The sequence below is a fragment of the Saimiri boliviensis genome, chromosome 1 (assembly GCF_048565385.1).
Source record: "Saimiri boliviensis isolate mSaiBol1 chromosome 1, mSaiBol1.pri, whole genome shotgun sequence".
Classification (NCBI taxonomy): Eukaryota; Metazoa; Chordata; class Mammalia; order Primates; family Cebidae; genus Saimiri; species Saimiri boliviensis.
In genome coordinates, this window is record NC_133449.1 from 228,820,806 (window position 1) to 228,838,800 (window position 17,995).

A 17,995-nucleotide genomic window follows, 5' to 3' on the forward strand; every position below is an offset into this window, starting at 1 on the left:
GTGCTGGGAGTATGTATGTAAGAAAAAGTCTTATCTAATGCATCATCAAGTGAAAAGCCAATGTCTAAATTTGATGTATCAATATACAGTGTATAAATATATTATTTATAAATATGAAAGTTACTAACAAGAACTGACACTGCAAAAGAGTTGGGTAGAATAGCTTCTAGTTGGAAAAAATGGGGCAGAGGACTGTTCATTTCTATTATAAATTTTATTGTACTCCATTGCCTTATATACAAAATGGGTATAGTAATAGTACTTACCTTACATGGTTCTGAGGATTAAATAAGATAATTTCTATAAAAAGCTAAAAACAATGCTTGGAACAAAGTAAAAACTCAATAGCTATTAACTATTATTATTACTATTATTATTGCCACTACTTTTTAAATGACTTAACATACATATACATTATTTTGGTTAAACATTTTTTTTAATTTAAAAAACACGAGGAATTAACATCGCTGAGCAGATTGCTGTTTACAGAATCTAGCTAGACTGGATTTTTTTTTTATTATTACAAACAGGTGTTCTGTGTTTTCTCATAGACTGGATTTTTTAGGTTAGTTTCCTAAATTTAGTCAGCTTAGTTTTTGTTTTTGTTTTTGTTTTTGTTTTTTTTGAGACGGAGTTTCGCTCTTGTTGCCCAGGCTGGAGTGCAATGGCGCGATCTCGGCTCACCGCAACCTCTGCCTCCTGGGTTCAGGCAATTCTCCTGCCTCAGCCTCCTGAGTAGCTGGGATTACAGGCACCCGCCACCATGCCCAGCTAATTTTTAGTAGTTTTAGTAGAGACGGGGTTTCACCATGTTGACCAGGATGGTCTCGATCTCTTGACCTTGTGATCCGCCCGCCTCGGCCTCCCAAAGTGCTGGGATTACAGGCTTGAGCCACCGCGCCCGGCCAGCTTAGTTTTTTAAAGATTAGAAAAACAAGTTTATAATATAAGGGGTTAGTGGATAAAACCTAGTGAAGTGCAAGAGGCTTAAGGTTTAGAAAATAAAATATATAATTGATAAAATAAGGTCATGGAGGAGGCAAAAGAAGTTGAATTTTAAAGTCAATGGAGTGTATTCATTTCTTTTAAAAAAGTATCCCACTGTACTGTGAAGTATTTGAGATCAGTGTCTTACTAATCTTGTCAGTCATCTAGGATATATCATAATACCTAAGACAGAGTTGGCATACAACAAATATTTATGAATGAATGAATGAACAAGAATGAAAAATAATGAATCTAGATGTCCTCTTTTGTCTTGAGTGGAGTTAGCTTAATTGTGGTATTCATAATAAAAAACAATAAGAGTAAAAGATTTGATTTGGGAAGAAGATGATGAGTCCATATTTGGAGATGTTGAGTTTTGAATTGCCTGTAGAGATATCCGACAGAGATTTAGAAGTTTGAGCAGAGATCAGGAGATAGATTTGGGATCCATGAGCATATAGGTAGGAGTCAAAACTCAGGATTTAATTGTGTAGGATTCTTAGCCACAAGCAACAAAAACCACACTGGATATTTTTAAAGGAGAAAATGAATTTACCAAAAAGATACTGAATATCATCAATAATTTTCAAGAGGGCTGTAGAACTAGGATCAGGTCACAGATAGAAATAGGATCCAAAATCCTGCCATAGAACTGGCATGGTGTCACTGCCACTAGATACTGGACATTGATTGCAGCCCTGTTGCCAATGGTGTCCCAAAAATTTACCTTTCTACAACCACTGTCTCTTGAGAGTCCTTACTGCTATTACATATTGAGTGTCTATGATCGGTAGTCCCAGTTATTCACTTTTATCCTGCCCTAGCTATAAGGAAAACTGAGAAAGATAATTCCTAGCATATTTTTTTCTTTCAGGGAGAATTCAAACATTACCTCCCACCAAAGTTTATAAGATAGAGAAATAAGATCCAGATACTAGCCATGATAACAAAGGTTTACTATAGAGGATATAGAATGAAAGGAGAAGAGAATCAAAGATGTAACCCTAGGGGAAGATCAACATTTACACGGTGGACAGAAAGAGAACCCAATAAAAATCACAGCAGGACAAAAAGATTCCGTTGAGAATTAGGAGAGCTAGAAAATCTCTCATGAAAGTCAAGGAAGAAGAGATTTACAAAGGTCAACATTGTCAAAAGGAGCAAAGAGGTCAAATAAGATAGAGCTGTTGGTAATTTTCTCAAGATCAATTGTGGCGAATACACTGGGGGTAAAAGGGGAAAATTCAAAGACTGAGGAGAGAATGCAGGTAAGCAAGTAGAGTCAGGTAGGAACCAGTCTTTAAAAATTTTGGTTATGCAGGAAGAGGAAAGCCAGGATTTAAAAGAAAGTGAGTGAAGTAAATAAGTTATGTGAAATAGGAAGGCCTTTTGGCAGTGAAGGCCAGTTTAGTAAAACAGATTGAGTTTGAGAGGTTGGCAAAGTTGTGGACAGGCAGACAAAAACTTGTTTGAAGCGGCCGGGCACGGTGGCTCAAGCCTGTAATCCCAGCACTTTGGGAGGCCGAGGCGGGTGGATCACGAGGTCAAGAGATCGAGACCATCCTGGTCAACATGGTGAAACCCCGTCTCTACTAAAAATACAAAAAATTAGCTGGACATGGTGGCACGTGCCTGTAATCCCAGCTACTCAGGAGGCTGAGGCAGGAGAATTGCCTGAACCCAGGAGGCGGAGGTTGCGGTGAGCCGAGATCGCGCCATTGCACTCCAGCTTGGGTAACAGGAGCGAAACTCCGTCTCAAAAAAAAAAAAAAAAAAAAAAAACTTGTTTGAAGCAAAGGTAAGAGAGATCAAAAAAAGGATCTTTAGCTCAGAACCGAAGGCTATTTGCATGGTAGTCATAATTGAAACTTAAGACAGTGAAAACGCTACCTGAGAGAGTAGAAAAGGAAGAGGAAAGGCCTGAAGCAGAAGGGTGCCTAGTTAGGATGTGGCTGCAGAATAGAATAGCAGAGAGGAAAATGGTAGGTGAACTTGGCACCAGCAGTGCTATGGTTTGACTGTTTGTGTCCCTCCAAAATTCATGTTGGAACAGAAGACCCAACATGATTTATTAAGAGGTGAGGCCTTCAGGTGGTGATTAGGTACTTATAAAAGGTGGGATTAGTTCCCTTATATAAGGGCTTGAAGGAGTGAGTTTGTCCCTTTAGCCCTTCTGTCCCTTCTGCCATGTGAGGACACAGCTTTCATTCCCTCCAGAGGACACAGCGACAAGAAGCCATCTTGGAAGCAGACAGCAAACTCTGATGACATTGAACATGCCACTACCTTGATCTTGGACTTTAGAACTGTGCGAAATACATTTCTATTATTTACAAATTAACCAGTCTAAGGCATTTTGTTATAGCAGGAGGAACAGACTAAAACACATGGTGATTCTGAAAGGGTGTGCTGAAAGGGCTTTGGGAGAAATGAGTGACCCTCTGGGGCCAGGGTAAATCTAAGAGATGGTCACATGGTTTGGTGAAGTAGAGAGTCATGATCGCCTCCCAGGGAGCAATTTTAGTAAAAGAGGAAAGAAACTGAAACCAGATTGCAAGAAGTTAACAAAAGGCTGCTGTTCTGTGTTCTGTGTTGTGTTCTGTCTGAATTGCTACGTCAATGGGAGCTATTTAGCTGATGCAAGTGGTTTAATATACCCGAATGAAACATTTAGCAAAGTAGATAATCCTCCTAAACAAAATGTCTAACATAATAATCAAATGAAATGGAGGCACCAAGCAAAAAAGCTTAGTTTCCCTGACAACCATATCTTGAGACTGAGGATGGCGAAACCAAGCTAGAGAGGAAAAATGTTAACTATCAGGATTTATCATGTTAGCGACGTGGCAAAAGCATATGCTCTGGAGTCAAACCAATTTGTTTTAATCCTAGTTATGGCATATGACCTTGACTGCTAACTTCTTGGGGACTTAGTTCTGATCTGCCCTCATATGTCATTCTCATTTGTAAGGCATGTAGGAATAACATTTAGCAGAGAGTAGGTACACAATAAATATTAGATATTGCTGTATTACTACTAGATAGGTCATTGGAATCCAACAAATGGTATCTTCTAAAATGTAAACCAAGAAGTTAGTGTTTTAATCTCAATTTAAAAAGGTAAAGTTGCCTGAATAGAGGTTTTTGCTAAGAAGCTGCAGCGGCCTATGACGATATATAGAGTCCAAACCCGTACTTTTAAATACCTGAAGTTCCGTGAGTGAAAGTGAAAGTTCAAGCTTAGAACAATTATGGGAAAGCTGTTCATACTTGCATATCTTGAAGGCATCTTAAATTCAATATGTATAAGACTAAATTCTTGATTTCCTCGTTTCCCTTGGTGGATTCCACACTGCGCCCCCCGACCTCCAGGTCTTCACATATTTTAAACCAGACACCTGGGAATCACCCTTGGGTATTCTGCTGGTCTCGTCTCCACAGTCATCTGCTGCTAAGCGCTGTCTACTCTTTTCTATCTCTCCTGCTATTGCCGGAATCCAGGCCATCTTCCTTTCCTCATGCAATAGCCTCTCTCCTGAGCTCTCTGCTTCCATCTGGCCTCTCTCCATTCATTCTTACACAGAAACCGGAGTAACAACTTAGTTCATCTTACATCCCTGCTTGAAACTTGAGCAGGGTATGGTGTAAATATCTAAACGGTTTTTGATTTCCCAAAGAATGAACCAATTACCTTACCACCAATTATTAAATAGTCTTCCCTCCTGCCATTGACTATGATGAGGCACACATGTAAATATAAATAGACATTTTGGCATATGCTTGTAAGAAATATTTCAATCAACTGATTTACCAATACCATGCTACTGAAATTAATAAAGATTTATGGTAGATTTGTACTTTTTTTTTTTTTAAGACAGTCTTGCTCTGTCACCAGGCTGGAGTGCAGTGGTACGATCTTGGCTCACTGCAACGTCCACCTCACAAATTCAAGTGATTCCCCTGCCCCAGCCTCCCGAGTAGCTGGGACTACAGGCATGCACCACCACACCCAGCTAATTTTTTGTATTTTAGTGGAGACGGGGTTTCACCATGTTGGCCAGGATGTTCTCGACTTCCTGACTTCGTGATCTACCCGCCCCAGCCTCCCAAAGTGCTGGGATTACAAGCATGAGCCACCATGCCCGGCCACAGATTTATATATTTTTAATGTCTAGTTTGGCTTATTTTACATACTTCAATGGAGAATTTTTATACAGCAGATTTTATTTGTCAAGCATGCAGTTTATGTAAGTGCCAATTACATATCTATGTGTTTAGCACCACCACAAAATAAACGGTTTACATCAATTACTGTATTAATAATACCCAAATGCAATCTCATCTAAGTAACTTCTAGTATAACTGTTAACAATATATAATTAACATAATTATAATGCTATGTATATAGCAATACTCCCATAACATATAAAAAGATCGCTAGCTTCTTTTCTGTAAATCTGGTACAAAATAAAAATAATGTAGCCTAATATTCAGCATCAATATCATGAAAATGAATAAGAAATATCTGACTATACTTAGTATTCTGCATAAGTTCTAGGCTCTATAATATTAATCACTTTGACAAGAGAAAGAGATGTAAAGTAATATATTTTTTATATACTTCTGCCAAGGTATAAACTTTTGGCAAAGTCCAACTATCATAGTTTGAAACTCCAACTATCATAGTTTAACTTCAACCCAACTTTCATGGGTTGAAGTTTAAAAAAAAAAACTATTATTCCTAAACTTGCATAACAAATTAGAATACACACACAAAAGAAAGGAAATTAAAAGAAATACATCTATGTCAATTGCTTCTGCTTAACAACTGGTGATTGTCATTTCTTAAAAGACCACACTTAAAGATCCTATTTTTTCCTTAGTCAATCTGTTTCCTTTTTAAAATATTTAAATTCTTAGGCCGGGCACAGTGGCTCAAGCCTGTAATCCCAGCACTTTGGGAGGCCGAGGCGGGTGGATCACGAGGTCAAGAGATCGAGACCAACCTGGTCAACATGATGAAACCCCGTCTCTACTAAAAATACAAAAAATTAGCTGGACATGGTGGCACGTGCCTGTTATCCCAGCTACTCAGGAGGCTGAGGCAGGAGAATTGCCTGAACCCAGGAGGCGGAGGTTGCGGTGAGCCGAGATCGTACCATTGCACTCCAGCCTGGGCAACAAGAGCGAAACTCCGTCTCAAAAAAAAAAAAAAAAAAAAAAATTAAATTCTTAAGTGGATTTTCAAGATTTTTTCTAAATCATGTAATGTCTAGAGTTTTAGAATGTTGATCAATAAACACTTCATATAAAAAAAATTTTTTTGAGACAGGATCTCACTCTGCCGCCCAAACTGGAGGGCAGTGGCTCGATCTCTGCTCACTGCAACCTCACCTCCCAGGTTCAAGTCATTCTCCTGCCTCGGTTACCTAAGTAGCTGGGACTACAGGCACAAGCCACCACATCCAGCTAATATTTATTTAATTCTTTATTGTATTTTTAGTAGAGACAGGGTTTCACCATCTTGGCCAGTCTGGTCTCAAACTCCTGACCTCAAGTGGTCTGCCCAGCTCAGCCTCCCAAAGTGCTAGGATTACAGGTGTGAGCTACCACGCCTGGCCAACACATCATACAACTTTTAAATATAATTTGCAAATGAAATATTTCTATTTATTTATTTATTTATTTATTCTTTTGGGGATGGAGTCTCACTCTGTTGCCCAGGCTGGAGTACAGTGGCATGATCTCAGCTTATTGCAGCCTCTGCCTCCTGGATTCAAGCAATTCTCCTGCCTCAGTCACCTAAGTAGCTGGGACTGCATGCCACTACAACAAGCTACTTTTCTTTTTTGTATTTTTTACTAGAGATGGGATTTCACCATGTTGTCCAGGCTGGTCTCAAACTCCTGACCTCAAACGATCCTCCTGCCTCAGCCTCCCAAAGTGCTGGGATTACAGGCATGAGCCACGGCACCCAGCCTGCAAACAAAATATTTCTATGCTCAATACCAACGTATCTTTTGTAGAGTGTTTTTTCATGAGGTTTGATGACATAAGCTAATCCTGAAAATTAGAAATACCCAGAAAACAGGCAACTTGCCAAATTACGTTGACATTCAGTCTTTTCTAAAGGACTCAACATAAACATCTTTAATTCTGATATGAATTGGATTTTTGTCAAACTAGCCAACTCCTGATGACAAAAGATGGCATTTTAACAAGCATTTTTGTGCAGTTTGACATAAGGGATTTTGGATTAAACCAATGCAGCCCTTGGAAGTAAAAATTTGGGAATTTAAATAAATAAGATCATGTAAAACATAGCATTTTGAAGTTTTATGACAATGGTTTTTGAATGAAAAATTTTCCTTGAACAATGTCTTTATTCTATGTTGCAGTGCCTTTTTTTTCTTTTCATGCCTGCACAAGTGACTAACTTGTCATTGATTAGCTACTTTATTATTCAGAACACTTTATTATTCATCAAAATGCACAGAAATTTTAAAATGTGTGAATTTATCAGTAAACTATATCATCGTATTGAGAAAAAAAGTAAGGCTATTAGTATAGTCTATAATTGCACTTTTAATCTTTTATCCCTTAAACTGTCAATATAAATAATTAGGTGTCTACTGTTTCCCAGACATATTTTCTATATATCATTGATTATTTATTTATTTATTTATTTAGAGACAGAGTCTCGCTCTGTCACCCAGGCTGGAGTACGGTGGCAAAATCTCAACTCACTGCAACCTCCACCTCCCAGGTTCAAGTAATTCTCCTGCTTCAGCCTCATGAGTAGCTGGGACTGCAGGTGTGCACCACCACACCCAGCTAATTTCATTGAGGATTTAAAAAAGAAACTAATGGTACTACTTCTTAGTGTTTTAAATTGGAACATATCTTGCCTCATGAAGCTTTAAATTATTATTTTCAGTTTCTCCCCATGAAGTGCTCCATTTGACATTTGTTTGGAATCGTGCCACTGCTGGATTCTGCATATCATCTTTCCCAACTAAAAATGTCTGAATGCTTACACGAATAAATTTTATAACATAGAAAAAAAATTAAAAAAAAAAAAGAAACTAAAGACAACATCTTTTTTTTTTTTTTTTCTGAGATGAATTCTTGCTCTGTTACCCATGCTGTAGTGTGGTGGTGCAATCGGAACTCACCACAGCCTCAAACTCCCTGGCTCAAGCCATCTTCCCACTTCAGCCTCCTGAGTAGCTGGGACTACAGGCATGTGTCTCCATGCCAGGCTAATTTTTTTTTAAACTTTTCTGTAGTGACAGGGTTTGCTATGTTGCCAGGGCTGCTCGCAAACTCCTAGTGATCATCCTGCCTTGGCCTCCCAAAGTATTGGGATTACAGGCATAATCCACCACTCCCAGCCTTCTTTTATTGTTTTAAATAAATATTCATGCTTATAATTATATATTTTTAAAATAAAACCTTCTAAGTTATTTCAGCTTCAGGCCCCATAAAATCCGATCATCCCTGAAAAATAGCTAGGAATGAACTAATATTAATTCATCGCTAAATTGGAAACTTTTAGTAAAGGTAAGACAGGCAGCACAGGGTAAAGGAAAAACCAAGAATTTTAGGAAAGAGCTTGTAAATGCAAATGCCTATTGGCAGGACCTAGTGCAAATAAAAATTTGTGACTCCCTGATCAAGGATTTTAATGAATTTCAAGATAGTGATAGCAGAACATTAAACCAAGCACAAGGCTCTTCTAAGCATGGGGCCCAGTAGAACTGCTCATGTCCCACATGCATGAAGCCAGCCTGTGGGCACCATTAGGTAATAGGAGCAAGAAAACCTCCAACTAAAAAGACTTGAGTCCTATGTAAAGGACCCTCTGTGACTTAGCTTGAGTGACAGGTGTCAGACCAGTCCCAGAGCTGCCACCTTTGTCAGTTTCTTAAGAGAAGTCAGAAATCTGGATTTCCTTATGCAGTCACCTGGTCAGCTGGTTTTAAAATACTGACTATTCAAATTATTTTTTAAAAATTGTACAGACCATAAAAAAATGTGTCTGAGTGGGTTAATCATGATGTTAAATGCAGTCTATGAAACTTTATCTGGAATCTTTGCTTCAGAAGCAGAAAGACCTGGATTTGATTCTTGACTTTCTTCTCCACAGGGTGACTGGTCTTTTCTGAGATTTATTTTCCTTATCTAATTCAGAGCCTGGCATATGGAAAGTGCTCCATAAATGCTAGTTCAATATCTCACACTCTCAAAGACATATGCTGGTTGCTCTTTGAATTACTTAATTGTCATAGAAGGCACATCTTGTTATGCTAGTAGATATTTTTATTTAAAAGGAAAAAATTTCAGAAATATTTTTTCATTTGGATGCTATGAAAGTGGTAGACTTAAGCAATGCCCTCCCTCGAATTCACCTAATCCTTAAATATAATACAATTAGGAGACACATATTATTATTATTATTATTATTATTTTGAGACGGAGTTTTTGCTCTTGTTACCCAGGCTGGAGTGCAATGGCGCGATCTCGGCTCACCACAACCTCCACCTCCTGGGTTCAGGCAATTCTCCTGCCTCAGCCTCCTGAGTAGCTGGGATTACAGGCACGTGCCACCATGCCCAGCTAATTTTTTGTATTTTTAGTAGAGACGGGGTTTCACCATGTTGACTAGGATGGTCTCGATCCGTCGACCTCGTGATCCACCCGCCTCGGCCTCCCAAAGTGCTGGGATTACAGGCTTGAGCCACCGCGCCCGGCCCAGGAGACACATATTCTTATTTTATTTCTTGCATAAGAAACTATGGTTAGAAAAATAATCACACAACCTGGTACTCAAATCAACAGTGATTGGTCATCTAGGTATCAGTTTCCTCTGTCTAAAAAAGGAAATCTATGTACCTATTTCTCATCCAAAAAGGAAACATTTAAAATAACCTACTTTATAGTATTTCTCAAAATTGTCATAACCGAAGTCTTGTTCCTAAGAAATCTGTAAAGAGATGGTGAAAACCGTTTGAAATGGAAAAATGTTTACATAGATGAATTGTTTTACAGACTTTATGGATATGGTATTAGTCAGCTATTACAATAATAATGTTCCATACAAAACACTGCAAAACTCAGTGACTTACAACAATTAGCATTTGTTTCTTGCTCACCCATCTTAGGTTCTGCTGTGGTTCAAGCTGACCTAGGTTGGATCTAGTTGGGCTTTGGTTCCAAGCTGTAGGCTGGGTCCAAGTCTAATCCATAAATTTCTTTTTCTTTCTTTCTCTCCCCTCCCTCCCTCCCTCCCTTCCTTCCTTCCCTCCTTTCTGCCTTCCCTCCTTCCCTCCCTCCTTCATTCCCTCCTTTCTTCCTTCCTTCCCTCCCTCCCTCCCTCCGTCCTTCCCTCCCTCCTTCCTTCCTTCCCTCCCTCCTTCCTTCCTTTCTTCCTTCCCTCTTTCCTTCCCTCCTTCCCTCCCTCCTTCTTCCCTTCCTTCTTTCTCTCCTTTCTTCCCTTCCTCCCTCACTCCCTCCTTCCTTCCTTCCTTCCTTCCTTCCTCTTTCCAGAGTCTTACTATGTTGCCTGTGCTAAAGCACAGTACCTATTCACAGGCACTATCATCATGCACTACCACCTTGAACTGCTGGACTCAAGCAATCCTCCTGCCTCAGCCTCTCCAGGAGCTGACACTACAGGCAGGTGCCACCACACCAAGCTGCCCCACAGATTTCTTCTTTTCCTTGGACCAGCAGCATGTTATTCTCATGGCAAAAGACAGATGAGCAAGAGGGGAAGCCCGAATGTTCATTTCAAGCCTATGCTTACGACTCCCTTGGCATTCATTGGCTAAAGTAAGTCATATGGGTAAGCCCAAGTTAAGGGATGAAAAAGTCTACTCCACCCATCATGGGGCAATTGTAATGGTGATGATGCAATAACAAGAGAGAGTAGGATTGAGTTTAATAATTCAAATATACCTCAAATACGTTAATAAGACTAAATATTTTTGAGCTATACCTTTCAGAGTTTTATCCTCCATGGAACATTACTAAAGTTTGCCTATATTTGTTTTGAATTTTTTTTTTTTTTTTTTGGTACCAAAATGACTGCTGTGGATATTCTGATGTGGAACACTGAGATAGCAAGTCAGGAGTTATGCAAATGCTAGAGGAAATCCAAATCTACCTCTTAAGGAAAATCCCTGACTTTGCATACTAATACGTACTCATATGCAGACACAAGGGTCTTCTATACTACCCCACCACTCTTTATCAGACCCCATCTGTATTCCAAAGCTCCTGGTTCTGCCTTCATCAGCTACACAGAATACCAACATTTCTGAGTCTTTCTCAGACTTTATTTTTTATTTTGTTTTATTTATTTATTTATTTTTTGAGACAAGTCTCACTCTGTCACCCATGTTGAAATGCAGTGGCAAAACCTTGGCTCACTGCAACCTCCACCTCCTGGGTTCAAGCAATTCTCCTGTGTCAGCCTCCCCAATAGCTGGGACTACAGGCATGCACAACCATTCCAGGCAAATTTTTGTGTTTTTACTAGACACGGAGTTTCACCATGTTGACCAGGCAGGTCTTGAACTCCTGATCTCAAGTCATCTCCCTGCCTCAGCCTCCCAAAGTGCTGGTATTACATGTGGGATCCACTGTGCCTGGCCCAGACTTTATTTTTGTATCAAAAGCTCAGATGAAAGAAGTAGTTCTTGAGGAGTCATCTTGGGTAATATTTTCCATAGTCTTCCTTGGTATTCTAACTTCTTTGGGTTAAATTATATTTCAGCCTGATGTGGTGGTTCATGGCTGTAATCCCAGCACTTTGGGAGGATAAGGGGGGCAGATCACTTGAAGTCAGGAGTTCCGATAGGCAACTATCTCTACTAAAAAATACAAAAAATTAGCTAGACATGGTGGCAGGTACCTGTAATTGCATCTACTCGAGAGGCTGAGGCGTGAGAATCGCTTGAACCTGGGAGGCAGAGGTTGCAGTGAGCCAAGATCTTGCCACAGCACTCCAGCCTGGCTGAGAGAGTAAGACTCCATCTCAGAAAAAAAAAAAAAAAAAAAAATCAATTCACCAGTACTGAATTAAGATTTATTGTTATACGCTCAACTTTTACCAAAGTCATAAGAGAAAGTCACATAAAACTTGATCATGTTTTCATTATTAAACAATCACTGAAGGTCATTTTCTTGCTCAATGACCTCTTGTAAACCCTTGTCAGAAATTGCTATTCGAATTTAATGCCAGAAAGAATGATGCATGTTTTGAGGAATAAGTATAGTTCTTCCTTTCTAAAATCTACTCTGATTTGGTTTGCTCCTAGCTACCAAGAAATTAAGAGACAAATCAAATGGTCAATGACACTAAGTTCACAGCCTTTATGATCACTTTTTACCTTCTTTCATGGCTAATTTTCTGTTTCTATTTCACTGTATGTAAACATATAGAGGCTAGCTGGCTAGCTCTCCTTTAGAATAAGCTACAAAAACATAAGGAAAGAGATACCTTCTACTATATCATGCATCCTTTTTTATTTTTTTCAAGATGGACTCTCACTCTGTTACCCAGGCTGGAGTGCAGAGGCTCGATCTTGTCTCACTGTAACCTCCACCTCCCAGGTTCAAGCGGTTCTCTTGCCTCAGCCTCTGCAGTAGCTGGGACTACAGGCCCGAGCCACCATGCCCAGCTAATTTTTCTATTTTTAGTAGAGATGAGTTTTCACCATGTTGGCTAAGATGGTCCTGATCTGCTGATCTCGTGATCTGCCTGCCTCAGCCTCCCAAAGTGCTGGGATTACAGTCGTTAGCCACAGCACCTGTCCTCTTTTTTTTTTTTTTTTTTTTTTTTTAATGTTAATGGAAAAGTATCATTCCAGACAATTGTTGTAAATACATAAGAAATACTAGAATTAGGGGAGAGATCCAAGATGGCTGATCACTAGCAGCTCGGGATTGTAGCTCCCAGTGAAAACGCAAAGAACGAGAGGACGCCACACCTTCACATGAATTCTTGTTGCTCACGCACCAGGAGATTCCCAGCGGAGGAGCCCCACGGGTCGCCAGCGTGACTCTTGTGACCGGCGAGGCGGTTTTGCCGGCGCCTCGGAGCGTCGGTTCTTGGTACAGAGTCAGAAAAGCACCATCAATCTTAACGCTGCTGATTGAGTCGGCGCAGTGGGTTGCTCAGACTTCGGCGCTGAGAATCAATAAGTTGGACGTCCACTCAGAAAACCAATTACAAAGACGGTAATTATAAAGACCACAGATGGATAAATCTACAACGAAGGGAAGAAAACAGTCAAAAAAGGCTGAGAATACCCAAGATCAGAATGCCTCTTCCTCAGCAGGGGATCCCAGTGCCTCATCAGCAACGAAACAAGGCTTGATGGAGAACGAGTGTGTTCCAATTACAGAAGCAGGCTTCAAAACGTGGATAATAAGAAACTTCTGTGAATTAAAAGAACTTGTTCTAACACAATCTAAAGAAACTAAGAACTTTGTAAAAAGGTTTGATGAAATGTCAACAAGAATACAAAATTTAGAGAGGAAAATAAGTGAATTGATGGAGCTGAAAAACACAATACGAGAACTACGTGAAGTATGCACAAGTTTTAACAGCCGAATTGATCAAGCAGAAGAAAGGATATCAGAGGTCGAAGACCAACTTAATGAAATAAAACTAGAAGACAAGATTAGAGAAAAAAGGATAAAAAGGAATGAGCAAAGTCTCCAAGAAATATGGGACTATGTGAAAAGACCTAATCTACGCTTGATAGGTGTACCTGAATGTGACGAAGAGAATGAATCCAAGCTGGAAAATATGTTTCAGGATATTATTCAGGAAAATTTTCCCAACTTAGTAAGGCAGGATAATATTCAACTCCAGGTAATACAGAGAACACCACAAAGATATTCCTCAAGAAGAGCAACTCCAAGGCACATAATCATCAGATTCACCAGGGTTGAAATGAAGGAGAAAATACTAAGGGCAGCCAGAGAGAAAGGTCAGGTTACCCACAAAGGGAAGCCTATCAGACTTACAGCAGATCTCTCAGCAGAAACCCTACAAGCCAGAAGAGAGTGGGGACCAATATTCAACATCCTTAAAGAAAAGAACTTTCAACCAAGAATTTCACATCCAGCCAAACTAAGCTTCATAAGTGAAGGAAAAATAAAGTTTTTTGTGAACAAGCAAGCACTCAGAGAATTCATCACCACCAGGCCTGCTTTACAAGAGCTTCTGAAAGAACCACTACACATAGAAAGGAACAAACAGTATCAGCCTTTCTAAAAAATACCAAAAAGTAAAGAACATCAATATAATGAAGAATTTACATCAACTAATGGGCAAATGGCAGTATTAAACTCACATATATCATTATTAATTCTAAATTTAAATTGACTAAATTCCCCAATTCAAAGACAGACAGGCAATTTGGACAAAAAACTAAAACTGTATGCTGCATCCAGACCCATCTCACATTCAAGGATACACAAAGACTCAAAACAAAGGATGGAGAGAGACTTACCAACTAACCAGAGAGCAAAAATAAATAAATAAAAAGCAGAAGTTACAATTTTTGCCTCTGATAAAATAGTATTTAAAGCAACAAAGATCAAAAGAAGCAAAGAAGGACATTATATAATGATAAAAGAATCAATGCAACAACAAGAAGAGTTAAAGGTCCTAAATATATACGCACCCAATCCAGGAATACCCAGACATACAAGACTTTTTAGAGACTTAGACTCCCATACAATAATAGTGGGAGACTTCAACATTAATATTAGACAGATCAATGAGACAGAAAATTAACAACGATATCCAGGACTTGAACTCAGATCTGGAACAAGTAAACGTAATTAACATTTATAGAACTCTCCACTTTACACAAAATATACACTCTTATCAGTACCACATCATATCAACTTAGAAGTTTAAACGAAATGTTGGTTGGCTCCTTGTTTGTTATTCTCTTCCCTCATTTTCTTTCATGTCTCCATTATTAAGGACAATTATAGGCATACCCATATTTAGACTGCATTCTAGCCCGGGCAACAAAGCAATACCCCCATTCTCTCTCCTTCTTCCTCTTTCTCTTTCTTCCTCTTCTTTATTCTTTTTCTTATTATTCTTCTTCTCTTTCTAAAAAAAAAAAAAAAAAAAAAAAAAAAAAAAAACCTGGAATTAGGGTTAAAGGTTTAACAAATTTTAATCAGATATTTAGAATTATCTCAGAATTTGAATACTGTAACAACAAACATTTAAATATATTCTAAACTTCAATTTAATCTTTCTTGAAAATGAAAATGCATAGATTTTATTTTATTTATTTATTTTGAGATGGAGTCTCCCTCTCTTGCCCAGGCTGGAGTGCAATGGCAAGATCTCCACTCACTGCAACCTCCGCCTCCCAGGTTCAAGCTATTCTCCTGCCTCAGCCTCCCGAGGAGTTGGGATTTCAGGTGCACCCACGCCCCACTAATTTTTTGTGTTTTAGTAGAGACAGAGTTTCACCATGTTGCCCAGGTTGCTCTGAACTCCTAAACTCAGGCAATCCACTGCCTCGGCCTCCCAAAGTGCTAGGATTACACAGGTGTGAGCCACCACGCCTGAACAGATTTAAATGATTATTTGATTGGCATTACTAATTTACACATCATGAATTCTGTAAGATAAAATAAAAAGGCCAGGTGCAGTTGCTGACACCTATAATCCTAGCACTTTGGAAGGCCGAGGTGGGTGGATCACAAGGTCAGGAGATCGAGACCATCCTGGTTAACACGGTGAAACCCTGTCTCTACTAAAAATACAAAAAAATTAGCCAGGCGTGGTGGCAAACGCCTGTAGTCCCAGCTACTCAGGAAGCTGAGGCAGAAAAATCGCTTGAACCTGGGAGGCAGAGGTTGCAGTGAGATTGTGCTACTGCACTCCAGCTTGGGCAACAGAGCAAGACTCTGTCTAAAAAATAAAAAAAGAAAGAAAGAAAGAGAAGAAAAGAAAAGAAAGGAAAAGCTGAAATTGGGCTATAGAGTAAGACTCTATATCAACCAAAATAAAGAAAGTGAAGTAAGAAGGAAAAAAGAAAGGGAGGAAGGGAGGAAGGGAGGAAAAGGAAAGAAGAAAGAAAGAAAGAAGACAGAAAAGAAAGAAAGAAAGAAAAAATGCAATGCAATGCAAAAAAAAAATTGAAATTGGGCTGCAGAGACTCCATCTCGAAGGAAAGGCAAGGAAAGGCAAAAGAAAGGAAGGTAGGAAGGAAGGAAAAGAAAGAAAAAGCAATGCAAAAAAGCTCAAATTGCCGTAAAATTTTGGTAGGCTAATAAGGCTAAAAGTATCCAAAATGGGCTATTTTATTAAATAAAATCCTAAAAATTAATAGACTATGCGCTAAAGCAGTTTTAGGTTTACAGAAAAAATGAAGCAGCGCGCACAGACGGTTTCCACATGCTGCCTCGCTACCACCCACTGTCTTGTACCATTTCACTTTTCATGGGAATAGTTTGTAAAATTTTTTAAGCCAAAATGATTTTATCTAACCGTTAAATGTTCCCTCCAGAATTTCACACATGTAGCATTGGCTAAGTAAATCAGATAAATAAATTCAACGGTGTGTTTCATCAACACAGTCAATGTTACTTCTTTCTGGGGAGTTCTCCTTTAATTATATGCAGCTTTCACTCCACCCAACCCCAGCTAAATCTGATATTGTTTACATGAGACAGCAGAGGATAAAGAAGTGATTCTACCCTCTATGTGAAAAGATGATTTCATTATTACAATGGACCATTGACAGCTCTGACCTCCAATAACCTCCTTTGTTATTCTATTCAGATGTGCTAAATAGTTTAATGGATCACAATTGTAAGTGAAACAGTATAGATTACAATGTTTAAACTGAGCATGGCTGAAATAAATACACTTGTTTGACGAGAAAACATTATATTTAATTATCTCTATTAGAAAAATATTTTTACAACTCCTTTAAGGCACCTCCAATTTATCTGTTCTGGTTTTCTTTTTACACATTTCATCCATTTGTGCCAGTTTTAGTGCCTGGTTCTTTTTCTTTGTCAGTTGCTTCTCATAGGCAATTTGGAGAACGTCTTCAATTATATCAACTCCTTCTTTACTCTTCTTCAGAAGTTCCCACTGTTGTTGAGATAGTGTTTACCAGGTGTCAGAGATAAGCTCAGGATAATTATTGACTGAATTCTGAGGATGTTGAGTGGGTGTGGGATCCTGGCCTCTATATCTCCCAGGGTGGAACATTGAGCCCAGGCTAAGTCTGGTTTTTGCCTGTCCATTCATATATACAATGTGGAATTAAAGTATGCTTGGAAGTGTGCATGGGTGGAGCTCGTGAACTTGTGGGGAATGACCATGGAGTGATTACTGACTCAGATATTCCTGTGGGAAATCCCTAATTATTGGTAACTATAGGAATTTTTTTCTTTTCCTTTCTTTCTTTCTTTTCTTTTCTTTTTTTCTTTCTTTTTTGGTTTTGGTTTTGTTTTGTTTTGTTTTTTTGAGATGGAGTTTCGCTCGTTACCCAGGCTGGAGTGCAATGGCGTGATCTCGGCTCACTGCAACCTCTGCCTCCTGGGTTCAGACGATTCTCCTGCCTCAGCCTCCTGAGTAGCTGGGATTACAGGCATGCGCCACCATGCCCAGCTAATTTTTTGTATATTTAGTAGAGACGAGGTTTCATCATGTTGACCAGGATGGTCTCCATCTCTTGACCTCGTGATCCACCCACCTCGACCTCCCAAAGTGCTGGGATTACAGGCGTGAGCCATCGCGCCCGGCTTCTTTTTTTTTAAAAAAAACAGAGTCTTGCTCTTTCACCCAAGCTGGGCCCAGCTAATTTTTGTACTTTTAGGAGAGACTGGGTTTTACCATGTTGGCCAGGCTGGTCTCAAACTCCTGACCTTGTGATCCACCTGCCTCGGTCTCCCAAAGTGCTGGGATTACAGGTGTGAGCCACCAGGCCCGGCAAGGAATTTT